General features: G+C 44.8%; 1 long non-coding RNA gene across 1 annotated transcript in view; it reads right to left on the minus strand.

Moving 5' to 3' along the window:
* Positions 1–304: 304 nt before the first annotated feature.
* The window catches only part of LOC109150850, a 17,288-nt gene continuing 1,033 nt past the window's right edge, over positions 305–16,559 (minus strand). Inside the window, exons 2-3 of the long non-coding RNA XR_002049234.1 lie at positions 13,187–13,192; positions 305–378 (exon numbers count right to left, since the gene is read on the minus strand). This is a non-coding gene — a long non-coding RNA (uncharacterized LOC109150850). The remainder of the gene's footprint in view (positions 379–13,186; positions 13,193–16,559) is intronic.

Below are 16,559 nucleotides of genomic sequence, written 5' to 3' on the forward strand. Positions count from 1 at the left end.
GAATGAAATTGGTTAGTTTAGGGACCCAATTGTAGATTTTTTAGGTTCAGTGGCCTAATTGCATTCTTGTGTGCAGTTCAGTGGCCTATTTGACCCTTATTCCTTAAGTGAATAATATATGATTCGTTTGTCTGTAATTATCTTAAAAATTCAATATGTAATATGATTTATGTAATGATTATATTATTACTAAAATAAATAGGAGAAAAAAAAATAAATAATTTAATTATAATTATTATAAAAATAAATCTAATGATCCATATTTAGCTTAATTATCATAATAATTACTAGTCAATTATATTAATATATGCGCAATTATACTTTTATACTTTAAGTATATTCCTTTTCACCATATCACCTTTACTTTTTTCCATCCTCCTCTATATATGAATGAATTAATTGTAATTATTATATATAAAAAATTCGATCCATGTTTAATTGTAATTATTAAATTGTACTAATATACTTGTAATTATTAGTTTAATTAACATAATAATAATTAATCAATTATATTAATAATTTTTGCAATTAATCTTTTAATTACCATAATAATTATTAGATAATTATACTAATATTATGCAATTATACTTTTATACATTCTGATAGTACTAATTCCACGTAGAGCGGTCAAAGTAATAACAAGACCAAATAAAGCAAATAAATCTTTTATTGATCGAGTACCTACTACAATCTAAGTGGCTATTCCGATGGCCGACTGACTGCGGTCGGGATGCTCTGTAAATAGCCTATCGATCGTTCCAAAAGTCCCTCACACTGTTGCCGCCGTAGGTATTTATAGCCGCTAGGCCGGAGACACAGCTTCGGCTGGCCGGCATGTAGCCCACGTAGCAACCACGTGTCTTCACCCCGCGAGCCCTGCCTGTCAGCGCCTAACACTGCCACGTGCCTCTTCTCGACTCTCTCGTCTAAGGGCTATCGATCGGGAACGGAAGACGCCGGTCGGGTACGACCGGGTTCTTCCAAGAATATCCGACCTATAACCTGCATAAACAAGAATAAAACACGTGGCATGTCGGTCGAGGTATTCCCTACCAAGAGCCCCCTAGCCCGGGCCTTTTTAACCGCCCGGGAAAAAACGGGACAGGATGAAGAAGTCCAAACGTCCGCCGCCAACCCGACCGGACAACTGTCATTCTGTCGTGCCACGTGTCAGCTTCTACGCGCCTCGGAGTCCGCAACGGTCACCTCGCACAAGTGGGCCGTTTCCCGCCCAAAAGTTGTCCTATAAATAAGCCCTTCTGAGATTTATTTGAACTTCTACCAACCCTCTCAGTCGATCGGAGCATCCCGAGCGAGCAACTGCAAGAGTCGGTCGAGCAACCAGAATTTCCAGACTTTCAGCTTAACTGCAACCACTCGGTAAGTTCTCTTTCCTTCAGCCTTTATTTTTTCGCTTTTCGTTATCTAGCAATGGCCGACTACGGGCCTTAACTGACCACGACCGGGTCGTATCCGACCCTAACAGCGTCCCGACCACCCTTTAGGAAGACAGCATGTCGGATACAGACAGCCAGAATGTCTCGGGCGCGGATTACGACGACGCAGTCGAGCAGCTCAGCGAAGAGATCGACATCGAAGCATCTTCACCAGAGGTCGTTCAACGACCACAGAGAGCCTTCGAGCGACAAAGGTCGTCTAGCTCGACCGGATCGAGCAGCGGGAGCGAGACTACAACGAGCGAACGACGCTCCTCGACCGAAGCTGCTCGGGAAACGCCAACCCGGGTAATTGGGGGTTACCCTCAGGCAGCACCCCCGACTGACGATCGGGAGGCCACACAGGAGGGTAGGGTCTTCACCTGGTCGAGGAAGACCCAGCTGCCCCGCCCGCACCAGCCGATGGGGAGTTTGTCTTCCTAAACAGCGAGAGCGTCGCACAACAAGAAAGTTTGTTAACGAAGGGAGAAGCGTCGAAGATCTCTGCCATACTCGCCGGTCGGGCTCGTTTCGACACCCGTCGGAGCCTGGGGAACATCATCGATCGCCACGAAGGCAAGTGGATCGAGATGCACTTCGACTCGCTCCTAGCACCGATCTAGATCCCCTTCTCTGCTCTATTGACCGCATTTCTGGGTTACTACCGAGTGGTCCCGGCCCAGATCTGCCCGAACGCGCATAGGATTTTAGCGTGCTTTCCGCAAATTTGCGCTCGGCACGAAGTGACGTGCACGATGGAGTTGTTCAACTTCATCTACCAGGTGAAGACCCTACCGGCCAAGTATGGAGGTGGGTTTCTGATGATCCAGTCCCGGGCGGACATGTGCGCTATCGACCACCTGCCTGGGAACAACAAAGGTTGGAAGAACAGAATCTTCTCGGTCGAGTATAACCCATGGATCCTTCCGGTCGAGAGGACGTGGAGCACTCATTACCGGAAGCAAGTGGTGTCGGTCGAGACGAAGGCCCTACAGGATGCCGTCTCCAAGATCTCGAGTGAGGTCCATGAATACAAGATCTTCTGCTCGAGGGAATGCTATGATGTGGCCCGACTGCCACCGCCACGATACGATCTCGAGGAGAAGTACGTGCCTGTGCCAACGGGCGTGACGATTGTGAGGGCGGCTCCTCGGGTTGTGACGACGAACGAAGGTCTAACACTTACTGATCGTCCCCGACCCTAACTCCCCGATCTCTTTCCGACCTCGGTCTAACCATTTTTTTTTTTTTTTTTGCAGAAATGGCGGGCTTCGAAGAAGATGAGGCACCTCGAGCCCCCCGAGCCAAAATCGTGCTCGGGAAAAAGAAGACCAAGGCTAAGTCAGCCGGGGAAAAACAAATCCCGACCGCCCGGCCCATTGGCGCATCTACAACCGTCACCACAGCCGAAGGCTTTGTGGTCGAGAATTCCGACGTCCTGGTCTCTCGGGTGGCTGCTCGGAAGGGCAAGAAAAAGGCGTCCGAGAAGGGGCCTGAAGATACTGGGGCACTGAAGCGCCGGAGGGACCAGCGCAGTCCGAGCCCGAGCCCCCCCAGTCAGGGCTATTGCGGGTGATGCATCTATCCTCACCCGGATCGGCAATTCCGGGCCGGTCAGGGAGGATATGACCAAGCTCAGCCCGACCCAGGTGGCTGAGAATATTGGCCTCGATCTGGCCGAGGTAAAACTTTTGTCTTCTTATTTTCATACAAGTGACTTTGCTCGGGCTAATCCCGATCGCCTTTTGTTTTGCAGATATCCCGAGCGACCCAGCTCTTCCAGCTTCGAGCATTGCTGGCCAACGAGGCCGATGCCCTGAAGAAGGTTGTCGAGCGGCGACAGGGGGAGATTACCGAGCTCCAGGCTGAACTGAAGAAAGCCAAGGAAGGTCGGGAAGCGGTGGAGAAGGCCGCCAGGGAAGCGAAAGGGGCCCAGGATCTGGCCGAGAAAGCCGCGAGAGAGGCTCTCGGGGAGGCAAAAGAAGCCAAGGCCCGACTGGCCAACCTTGGTGACTTGGCGCAACACCTTTACCGGGACGAGGCGTCTGGCACGAAGTTCCTCCGGGAGACCCGGAAGACCAAGGTCAGGGAAGCGCTGATCTGGGCGTTCGGGCGCTGGGCGTTCAAGTCCGGCCAGCGAAAAATGCGGAAGAAGACCCAAGCATTCATGGAGGAAGCCCTCGAGGGCGAGGATCTCCAGCTGGTCTTGACGACCCTCCCGGACGAAGTCGCCGACCCCGGCATGTCGCCGTTCGGTCCTGAGGAGGATGTGGCTGAGCCGAGCGACGCTGCTGCGAAGAAGTAGTTAGGTTTACTTCTTTGTTTTTGTGTAAGTGAACTCCCTCGGGAGCCCGGTCTCGATCTGTACCGGGCGCACTGTTTATAAAATTTTAAGTTTTTCTTCAAACTTGTCTTGTTCGGGCTATTTTCTATGCATTTACTTTTGTTCGTTGTACGTCGGTCGTCGGTCGTGCACGTCCCGACCCAATGGCCTTTTGGCCTTTCGAAAACTTCGAAAAACTTTTTTTGGCCTATCCGTTCGGGGGTTTCCCGATCGCCTGGCCTTGTGATTGGCCTGTTCGTTCGGGGTTTTTCCGATCGCCTAGCCTTGTGATTTACTTCCTTAACCCTAGCCCCCACACTGTTTTGCACACAAGGCACGAGTGAGTGCGACAGTGTAAAGAAGTTGGACGGATCGGGGAGTTTTTGATGTAGCTCTGTTTTCCCCGATCGATGGTGTGACCCGATCGTCCGCCGAAGATGAGCGTTATAGGCGATCGTTAGGATTTCGACCGGCCAAGAGGTAGGTGGCTATTAGAGCCTACTAGATAGATGGCTATTAGAGCCAATTAACTGTTCACCCCTATCGGTCGGGACCGAGGGAGAGGTGTGGTGTGGGGCGAAACGCCCCTCTTCTTCTGTTGATGTCGAGTCTCGATCGGGTAGATTCCGAGCACGACTGGTTGGTGAAGCAGATTTAGAACAACCTACTTCATGCTTGAACAATTTTGAAAAAATCGATCGGGCCGCCGTATGCAAACGGTCAAGCAATCACCGATCGTATATACATTAATAACTCCCGTTCGCAGACGGTTAACAATTTATAAACAAGAAATGATGGATGGGCCCACTCGTAGGTCGAAGCCCCCACTCCATCTAAAATTACATAAATTAATGCCTAAACAAAACGAGGTTCTCAGAGTTCCACGTACCCTCGATCTATCTCCCGGTCGTTGTCTCCAACCGGTAGGTTCCCGGCCGCACGACGGCTGTGATGATATACAGACCCTCCCAATTTTGAGCTAGCTTCCCACCTTCCAAAGGCTGACTTGCCTCTCGATGGCGTATAACATAGTCTCCAACTTGGAAATACCGAGGGTTAACCCGAACATCTTTCGAGCTCTTCACTCTCTTCTGGTACTCGGCCATACGCCGAGCGGCTAGCTCTCTCTTCTCCTCCAGTCCGTCGAGATCCACGACCATGGAGTGTTCGTTCTCCTAAGCGTTGTAAGACCTCTCCTTAGTGGTCGGGATCCATGCCTCGATTGGGAGACGAGCCTCGGCCCCATAGACAAGGGCGAACGACGTCTCCAATGTTGCCTCCCTCGGGGTCGTCCGATAAGTCCAGAGAACATAAGGGAGCTCATCAGCCCAGCTACGACCGGCGGAGTGCAACTTCTTCTTCAGACCTTCCAGGATTGTCCGATTGGCATTCTCGACTTGTCCATTTCTCTGGGGGTAAGCCACCGACGACCGGATGGAGGTTGTCCCGATTGTGGCAAGAAATTTTTGAAAGTATTGGCTTACAAACTGGTGGCCGTTGTCGCTGATGAGATGCACGGGCACGCCAAAACGGGAAATGACATTGCGCCAAAGAAACCTAACACATTGTTGAGAAGTGATCGTGGCTAATGGCTCGGCCTCGATCCACTTGGAAAAATAGTCGATGGAGACAATGACGAACCTCCCCCGTCCAGATAATTGAGGGAATGGTCCCAAAATATCCACCCCCCACCTTGCAAAAGGGATTGCAGCGTGACTGGCTGATAGAATGTAGCCGGTCGTCCGGGCATCCGAGCGAACAACTGGCATGTCTCGCACTCCCTTGCTAGTTTCTCACAATCCAGTTGAAGAGACGGCCAGTAATATCCGATCAGCATGATTCGGCGAGCTAGCGATCGGCCTCTTTGGTGTGACGAGCAGATGCCCGAATGCAATTCCTTCATAACCAGATCAGCTTCAAACGCGGTCAGGCAGAGCATGAGCGGGCCTCCATACGACCCCTATACAGACGACCATCTTGAACCTGAAATCTTAGAGCTCTAAGCTTGGCCTTCCGAGCACGTTGGGGGTCGTCTGGGAGCCGACCGTTCTCGAGGTATTCCATCAGATCGGTGATCCATGTGTCCTCCGCCGGTTGGATGGGTGCGACCGGCAATCGGTGGATGCTGTGCCTCGGGATCACCAAGATCCGAGCAATCTTCGACATGTGTTCCGGGGCATCTTGAGCTAATTTGGACAGAATGTCCGCATCAGCATTATCCAATCGGGGAACATGTCGAACGGTGTACCCTCGGAACAAAGTGAGCTTTTCCATGGTAAGATCCCGGTAAGCTTGCAATCGCTCACCATTTACTTCATAATCACCCAGGACCTGTCCGACCACGAGTGCAGAATCAGTCTGAGCCTGGATGTATTCAGCCCCCAAATCCCGAGCGCATTGTAGGCCGTTGACAAAGGCCTCGTACTCGGCTTCGTTGTTGGTCGGGTGGAATTGATACATCAACGCAAAATACACTTTGAAACCCTCCGGGCTCGTTACCACGACCCCTCCTCCTGCTCCCTTTTTGCTACTTGATCCGTCGATGGCCAACGACCACCACGCCGCCTCGGGGTCCTCGACCTCCGGGGGTCGGGTTTCTCGAGCGGTGGACTCGACCAAGAAGTCTGCCAACGCTTGACCCTTGATTGCTGGTCGTGGTCGGCACTCAATAGCATATTGAGTCAACATGAGCGCCCACTTAACTAAGCGCCCTGAAGAAGAAGAGGTTCGAAGGACTGGACCGATCGGATGATCGGTCAACACTCGAATGGCTCTACCTTGGAAATAGGGAGCTAACTTCTTCGCTGCTATGTAGAGTGCATAGACGACCTTCTCTAGCCAGGAGTACCGGAGCTCAGGACCATGGAGCGCATGACTCACATAGTACACCGGTCGCTGGACCCCTTCTGGATCAGTTCGGCACAATACTGCGCTTACTGCTCGATCGGATACGGCGAGGTACACATCTAGCACTTCCCCGAGCTCTGACTTCGATAGTACGATGGGTGACATGAGATATTCCTTGAACTCATCGAAAGCCGCTCGGCACTCATCGTCCCAGACGAATCCATTTACCTTGCGCAGTACCTTAACGAACAATAGAGCGCGCTCGGCTAACTTGGAGAGGAAACGGCTTAAAGCTGCCAACCGGCCGGTCAGCCGTTAAACCTCCCGAACTGTGGTGGGTGGTTGCATATCCAGAATAGCCTTGACCTTAGCCGGGTTGGGCTCGATCCCACTCTTGGTCATCATATAGCCGAGAAACTTCCCTGTTTGAACCGCAAATGTGCACTTGGTCGGGTTCGATCTCAACTGGTACCTCCTCATGATCTGAAAGCATTCCCGGAGGTCGTGAGTGTGGTCGGATCGGTCCCGAATCTTGACCAGCATATCATCTATATACGCTTCCATAGTTCGACCTAGAAGATCCGCAAAGAGCATGTTGACCATCCTCTGATATGTTGCTCCTGCATTACGGAGGCCGAACGGCATCACTCGGTAACAGTACAGCCCATTCGGAGTCACGAAGGCTGTCTTACTCTCATCTTCGTGATGCATCATTATCTGCTGATAACCTTTAAAAGCATCCATGAAGCTCATGAGCTCGGCCCCGGCCGTCTCGTCGACCATTTGATGAATACTCGGGAGTGGGTATGGGTCGAGTGGACAGGCCTTGTTGAGGTCGGTAAAATCAATGCACATCCTCCACGCTGGGGGCTTGGGAACCAAAACAATGTTAGCCACCCGCTCGGGATAAATCACCGGTCAGATGTGCTCAATCAACGCCATTTTCTTGACCTCCTCTTTGACGAACTCTCGGCGATCGGAAGATAAGGGCCGCGTCTTCTGGACGACCGGCCTGGCCGCGGGATCTACGGCAAGTTTGTGGCAGATTATTGTACGGTCGATCCCAGGCATGTCCTCGGGCCCCCACGCAAAGATATCAGCAAATTCACGAAGAACTACTAGCACTTCTGATCGTAGCTCGGGGGTAAGGGCCCGGCCAATTTGGATCTTCCTGTCTGGTCGGTCCTCGGACAGGGGAACTTCCTCGATCTCTTTGGAAGGCTCGGGTTGTTCCTTCCGGTCACTGGTAGCCTCTTTCACGATCGTGTTCACCCGGGAAGACGTCCCAGTATCACGCTTGTTAACGACCCAGGTGTAACATTTCCTTGCGGATTGAACATCTCCACGAACTACACCGACCCCATTGGGGGTGGGGAATTTCATGCACAGATGGGGCATTGAAATTATCCCACCGATCTTCATGATGGCAGGTCGGCCCAAGATAATGTTGTGAACGTAGTGTAGATTTACCACAACAAACTCCAGCTCGGTCTTGATAGATTTTGGCGGGGTACCGATCTCGACCGGGAGTGTAATTTTTCCTTCGGGGCGAATAAGGGCCCCGGTGAATCCTGACAATGGTACACCGACCGGAATCAGCTCGCTTTTGTCCAGATGTAACTTTTCAAACACGTCCAAATAAAGGACGTTAACACTACTCCCTGTGTCTACCATAACTCTTTGGACATCGGTCCCGTTCACGTCGATTGTGACCACGAGGGCTTCCAATCCGTGGTCACCACTATTGGGTTGGTCCTCCAAGGTGAAGGTTATAGGCTCCATCTTCTGCCTTTTCCCGGTATCACGGGAGTTTACGATCGCCACCGGGCAACTCTCCCTCGGTCGGGAAGCGTCGTCCAAACCGCCAAAAATCACATGGATGAGCGGTTTGCCTGCCGGTCGACTGCTAGATGGAGGGTCCGGGTCTCTGCGATCCTGACCCGACCGATCTGAGCGTTGGTGAGAACGCCTATTATCTCTCCGATCGGTCTCCTTCTTCGTCTCTTCTCTCTTACCCACACACTTGTTCAGCTTTCCCAGATTCAGCAAATCTTCCAATAGCTGCTTCAAGTGTGTGCACTCCTCTGTGTCATGCCCGGCACAACGGTGATAAGCGCAGTGCTTAGACTTGTCCGGTCCGTCTTGTCCGGGATGAGGGAGGCGAATAAGATTGCAGGACTGAGCGTACTGCATAGCTTCAGCAGCGGATCGGTTCAAAGCCGTAAACTCGCCGGGCCGGGTGCAGGGTCGGGGATGATCATCACCCGATCGATGCTCCGCCCAACCGGTGGGTTTGCGGGATGAAGTCCCGCCCTCTTGCGATCTCTTGACGGCATTCGCTTCTCCGGCGTTAGCGTAGTCCGTCACCCTTCAAAGGGCCTCTTCATAGGTGGTCGGGGGTGGAGGATGAAATCCTGATATAGATAGCCGGCCCGGAGGGAAATATGGAGCATGTAGATGGCGGTAAGATCATCCATCGGTTCAACCTCCCCGACCACTGCCTTCCACTTGACCAAAAAGTCAGACAAGCTCTCCCCCTCCAACTGCTTGGCCTTTTCCAGGTACATGTAGGGCTTCCTCACTATCTTGGAAGTAACAAACTTCCGCATAAACTTCATCGCCAGGGTAGGAAAATCAGAGATGGAACCCGGCTGCAACGTTCGAAACCACTCCGCCGCCCGACCGGAAAGCGTGGAGTAAAAAGCCCTACACATCACGGCGTCTGACAAGCCCATCATCATCATGTTGTCGTAATAAGCGTTGACATAGACCTCAGGGTCCGTACGGCCATCATAACCCTTGTTCCCCGGGACTTGTAGATCGAGCGGGTATGGCTGGGCCATTATCTCCGCCGTGAAGGGTGTCCTCAATAAGGAGGCTAATTGATCGACCGGGGGTCTCACTGCGTGCTCGTTTCGAAACCGAGCGAATTTCGCTTGGAGGTCGTTGAGCAGTCCGCGGGTTTCGTTAAGCTCAGCCGTCTGGGCCTGGGTCGGCTCCTGGGCGCGTCATCGACGGTGTGATTTTGACCCACTATGCGCAGACGAACCCTCCTGGCTACCCACTACTAATCGTTGCCGCATTGCTGGACAGAGCCGCTCAAATGCTACTGCCCGGTTGGCTTCGACCTCAGGGTCCTCCGCCTGGGCATGTATCTCCGGTTGTGCTTGCTGAGCCTGCTATGGTACCTCCATGGCCTCTGCACCCTGCGACCCCAACCTCGAACGAGCCGAGCGTCTAACCCGGGAAGTGGGCTGATGCTCCGGCTCGGTCTAGACGGTCGGGTAGATCGGAGGAGCTGGGGCTGGAGCCGTGTACGCAGGCGTATAGGGGGGATAACCAGTCGGTGGTGTATAGAACATCGGTTGACCGGGCCAATATCCATATTGTGGAGGTGGGACCGGGTAAGGATACTGCCCGGGATACTGGAACTGTTGACGGGTGGTGGATATCCCGGTTGGATATAACTGACCGGCTGCTAGGTGGCCGGGTATTGTGCTGCTGGATGAGGCGGTGAGAGGTTGAGGTAGAGGTCAACGGTCTGACCTTGATACTGGGTGTGCTGGTGATCAGACGAGCTCGCTGCGTCTGCTTGATCATCGCCGAGAAGGTTGTACGCAAATGGATACATGGTGAAAGATAGAACCGGCGCTCGTCAAACGTTAGCTTACTTGCACGAATGCCCACAGACGACGCCAAAATGATAGTACTAATTCCACGTAGAGCGGTTAAAGTAATAACAAGACCAAATAAAGCAAATAAATCTTTTATTGATCGAGTGAGAAAGACCTAATACAATCTAAGTGGCTATTCCAAGGGCCGACTGACTGCGGTCGGGATGCTCTGTAAATAGCCTATCGATCGTTCCAAAAGTCCCTCACACTGTTGCCGCCGTGGGTATTTATAGCCGCTAGGCCGGAGACACAGCTCCGGCCGGCCGGCATGTAGCCCACGTAGCAACCACGTGTCTTCACCCCGCGAGCCCTGCCTGTCAGCGCCTAACACTGCCACGTGCCTCTTCTCGATTCTCTCGTCTAAGGGCTATCGATCGGGAACTGAAGACGCCGGTCGGGTACGACCAGGTTATTCCAAGAATATCCGACGTGTAACCTGCATAAATAAGAATAAAACACGTGGCATGTCTGTCGGGGTATTCCCTACCACATTTATTATATATATATATATATATATATATATATATATATATATATATATATATATATATATATATATATATATATAAAATACGCTACTGACCACTGCTGACCATTGAGGAGGACGAGAGATTATGAAGAACTGAAAAACGGAAATTATTTCGCACGTTGGAGGGTTCTTGCTGAGTTCTCGTCGGAGACTAGGAAGTAAATTTCACATTATGACCATTTTTATTTAAATAAAATTACATGTCAGCAGTGTGGAGTTGCAACCTGGAGGTAACCTGCAAAAAAAGCTAATTCCCAAATTTTTAGAGGTAAGTGTGTCAAATTAGATTATGTTTTAGTTAATAGGGGAATTGAGCACTTCGAAGTAGTAGATAGGCCTATTTGACACTTGTGCCTTAAAAAAAATACAATTTTACTCTCTACATTGTTGTAGACTTGTAGCCATATAGTGATACAATTTAATTTTTTATAAAATTGGATTAAAAGTCAAATTAGTCATTGAATTATACACAAAAATGTAATTAGTTATTTAATCAAATTATATTGAAAACTAAAGCAGAATGAAGGAAGCTGGAGAAGACACACTCCAAGAACAAAGAGGAAAGGAAGAAAAGAAAATAGGAAAAAAAACAACAACTCAACCTCTACGTAAGTTGGTAACGGGAAGGAATGAGAGAAAACTAGCTGCTAGGTTCAGTGGTCAATTTGGCCTTTATTCCTATACGGAATTTAAACAATTTTATTGGTGGAGGACTAGAAATGGTCATGCCACAATAATACTAAGACTAAATCAAAATGTTTTTTTTAAAGGATTAAAAGTGAATTGTCAAATGTCACTGAAAACACAAAAAACTTGAATTGTATATATATTACTAGTTGTTCACTCGCATTGCACGAATGAGTTAATGCCTAATGTTTATAATTAAATAAATATTTGAAAGTATATTAATGCAAGATTATATATAAGAAATTCATACATAAGTAATTTAATGTCGAATTTGTTTATTTAAATATGTAACTCATCTAATATAATCTAACTCTATAATAAAGCAAGAAGTTTTTGGCAAAAGTTTTTCCCGCCCATTTGATACTACGACGTTTTGAGAAGATATCATAGATAGAATATCCAGTTATTTAATCGCGTGTGTAATGACATTACACATTGGGAATTTGCCTAGCCGTTTTAATAGAGAAAACTCTTCATAATCTGAAGTAATTCAAATATATCCATGCTACAGTCCTTGCTTCCCAAGCAGTTCATTTAATGTAGAACTCTTGGTAGTCTAAACTATAACATTGTCATCATCGGATAACAAAAGCCTAACTAAAGAGATGCTCACAGTAAAAAAAAAAAAAAGAAATTTATACAGCGAATACGGAGAGTTTAAATCTGCATTTTAAACATTCAATGAAATCGTCTATTTCCCATAAAGTGGCTGCTGTTCATAAACTTGAAATCTTCAAATCTTCAAACTCTATAAATAACCGGCTTCTGGGTGCAAATATTCCTTCCGGAAATCAGATTATTGTCCTAGCATTTGAAATCACTTTTGGTTGAACAAATGCCTTCAATGTTCATAGCTGTGAAAAACATCAAACTTGAACACCAGCTCAGGGCAATCCGGGTTAGAGCAGTACCGGTATACGAAGTTCCAGAGAAAAGGGGAGAGGGCCAGACCAGTAAGAGTATGGAAGTGTTGTTGCATGATGAAGAGGTACTCCTTTTTTTTTTTTTTTTTTTTTTTAGTGCATCATATTACTGCTATCTACTAATCTAATCCTATTTCAAATCTTACTAATTTCTGTTTTTGTGATTGGCAGGGAGACTACATTCATGCCACCATTCAAAAAAAAAGATGTGATCAAATATAGAGAAATATTAAAAGAGGGGAAACTGTTCGAAATTAAAAATTTCATGGCTGCCACAAATTACTATGTGTACAAGATTATACAACATGAGTATATGATCAAATTCAACTATAAATCACAAGTGAAGGAGATAAATTCTATATTTCTATAGGCTTTCCTTTTAAAATGTTTCGCTTAAAGTGTTTCATTTCTTTAAAAGACACAGTCGATATTAATGACAAGGAACTTATTGGTACTATCTCTACATTTGTAAAGTTTTTTAATATCTTACTAAACTGAACTGCTAACATCTTACTGTAATTCTTTCTAACTTGGCAGATGTTATTGGTCGTGTCATTGAGATCTATAATCCTATGGATAAGATTATAGGTGCACGACTTATTGACTTTCAAATTGCAGACAATGCGTAAGTTTTAAATAAATTTACTTTGCTTCAATTATCCCAATTACTCTATTTAGTCTTTAATACAATAGTTTTTTTTTTTTTTTTGTTTTTTACTGATTTGATGACAGTGAGAACACCCTGACATGTACACTGTGGAATGAACATGTATCTTCTCTTATGCCGTATTACAATAGTGATTCGAAGGAACCACTTATTGTAGTCATTCAGTGCTGTCGGGCTAAGGTGGTTAGTGGTGAGTTTCTCTATCCTGTTGAGTCTAATGTCTATTACTCAGTTCAATTACCTAATATATCTATGGCTTTTTTTTTTTTTTTTTTTTTTTTTTTTTTTTTTTTTTTAGGTGAGGTGAGAATCACCAGCTCATACGATGCTACCAAGCTTTGGTTCAATGAGGATTTTGAGGAATTCCTAGAGTTCAAGTCAAAGTAAGTAGACATAATTTAAGTCTTATTAAATTTACTCATCTACTGTAATTAGTCAGATAAAAAAATTACTCATCTACTATCTACTGTAATTAGTCATATACTGTAATATAATAAGGTGAATTATTCATCTACTGTAATTAGTCATATACTGTAAATTTACTCATCTACTGTAATTAGTCAGATAAAAAACATTTTCTGAAACAATATACTGTAATAATGTAATTCCTAGAAACAATTAATTATAAATGTTTAGGGAATTTAGTCATACTGTAATTCCTAGAAACAAATAGGGAATTTAGTCATAAATGTTTTATGAATTTAGTCAAGTATGAGCATCAGAAAATATTTTCATCACATGCCATTTTCTGAAAAAAAAATGTTAGTATATAAATAATGGAATAGTATATAAAGAACACTAAGAAATTTCTACTTACATTTAACCCAAGAGATCAGACACAGACACAGTTTGGCAGTGGGCACATAACAGCATGTCAAAACCCAAAGAAATAAGGCAAATAGGCAATTTAGTCATAAATGTTTTATGAATTTAGTCAAGTATGAGCATCAGAAAATATTTTCATCACATGTCATTTTCTGGAAAAAAATGTTAGTATATAAATAATGGAATAGTATAAAGATTATTTATAATTTCAGCAGCTATATAACAAGTCTGTTTCTTCAACAATTTTGTTGAAGGTTGAAATATGAAAATACTCCCATGAGAAGTCTTAGTACTGGCACTCTGCACTCACAGTCTACAGGCATTAGTGACTTTAAAAATGCTTCTGTCATTGTCACTACCTGCTATGATCTTAAGAAGATTCAAGAGGTAAGCAAAAAAATTTACTACCTGTTCATAATTAAATTATATCTCACTTGCTCTATTTCTTTTACACATTAATTAATCTATGTGTATTTTATAGGATGGGGAATACTCTGTTGCTGCAGAGATTTTGGGTTTAGATTGTGAGGATGGGTGGTATTATGTATCATGCATGTCACCCGGCTGTAATAAGAAACTTAAAGAAGAGGGAGGATCACTCATTTGTACTAAGTGTCAAAAGCCATATACCCAGGGTACAATTAGGTATAAAGTGGTGATCATTGCTCTAGACAAGAGTGGAGATGTTCCACTCTTGCTTTGGGATAGAGAAGTGGTAGAACTCGTGGGGATCCCTGCTTCTCTTTTGTATCAGAAATACAAGGAGGTAAATTTTTGCAAACTAAATTACCAGGTTGATGTTGAAGTACCCCCTGAGTTGGATGCTATTGTGGGAATGAAAATGCTATTTAAAATAGGTTTTAAACAGGCTCTAAAGAGGGGTATTAATTCTCCATTCAATGTGTTGCGGTGGGTAAGGGAAAAACATTTGCTGAAAACCTATAGTGACATATTTGTGGAGCATCAAGAGCAGGATTTAATGTCAAGGAGGCTTGAGGAGGAAACCACCACTCATGAAAATTCTGAAGTAAGAATTTCTTACTAAACCTCTTAATAAGTTATGTAATTTTTATTACCTAATACTATAACTGAATCATGCTTTTGTTATACACATGAAGAATCTATTGGAGAAGAGGTTAATAGTCCTGCATCTGTGCCGCCCTCTCAAAAGGATGTGGATGACACTGTTGTGAATTCAGTAACTACTAAAAGGTCACTTTTGGATGAGTTTTCTTCATCCAAAAGTCGCAAGAAGTTGAAGGAATCCAACATCAAGAGGAAAAAATGTAGCATGATTTGTTCTTAAGAAATATTGTTATCATGATCTAGACAATTTAGTATTATGTATTTTGCTAATCCTGCGTGATCCTACTTATGACACTGTTGTTGTTCTATTATTTTCTAAGGTTGGATAACTGTTTTGCTATTATTGTATAACTGTTTATCACTACTTGATATTAACTACTGTGACTAACTGCTAATAGGTCATATTGCTATGTGTAATTCATGGAAGTGAGGTTTTTTTGCAGGTGAATAAGGTACAAACAGCAACTTGCTAGAATAAAGAATATGGAATATTCAGTGGCTATTGTTTTACCACTGTAATTTGTTTCGACTGTAATTTTGGGCCTAACTCCCAAATTTGGTCAAATTTTGGATAATTGATTTCTATGGGACAGTTTTATATTACCTATCTTTCATTTTTTCTTGATTTTTTGTTTAGGTACAGTCTCAAGAATGATGGGTGATGCAATGGAATAATTAAATATTCAACAAACATGCTGAAAAGACATTATATATACAGATTCAACATAGGATTCCTATTTAGAATAGTGATGTAAGTAGTACTAATTGATTTTTCTTGACAATGTAGATAAAGAGATTATTCAATAAGAGCAGTGTACCTTTTTTGTAGCTTTAAGGACATTACACATGCGATTATTGAGATTACTTTCAACCCTAAAAAGTTGGTAATTAATTAGATAAGTACAAACTATCTAAAACTACAGTAAAGTAGATCTTATAACTTACAAGTATTGATTTCAAAACAACATAGTACCTTAAGTTGTTTGCCTTCACCATTGTTCACTTTAATTGCAACATATATCTGCCACTCGCAGAAAAATAAATCAACCTGTATAATAAAATCCCACATCAAGTAAGTACTAAATAACTAATAACCTTAATTCGAGAAAAGTTCAACTAATTTGAAACAACTATGGGGTTGGGAGATGATGAATACAAACATGTACATAAAAAAAAAACTCTAAGTTAAATGAACAAATTCAAATTATACTAATCTGTTGTAATAAAATGATATTCACTTTAATAATATTTCCTGTGTAGTGAGATAGATATATATTTTGAATGCAACACTATAATAACCTAATTTGGCTTCTTTGTTTAACTACCATACACTACTTTGTTTAACTATCATACACTATAATATAATAGTTCAAGTCAATGCAACACATGCTGCATTGCAAATTTACATTTTAGTTACGAACATTTTTATAAAATAGCATAACCTAATGTGATATTTTTTTTGCATTAGTTTTAAATTGAGTATGTATATTCAATTCAAAAAATTTATGTACAAAAGTAATCCAAAAGTGACCACACAAACAAGTATGTACAATCTTAGAGCC

The sequence above is a fragment of the Ipomoea nil genome, unplaced genomic scaffold (assembly GCF_001879475.1).
Source record: "Ipomoea nil cultivar Tokyo-kokei standard unplaced genomic scaffold, Asagao_1.1 scaffold2280, whole genome shotgun sequence".
NCBI lineage: Eukaryota > Viridiplantae > Streptophyta > Magnoliopsida > Solanales > Convolvulaceae > Ipomoea > Ipomoea nil.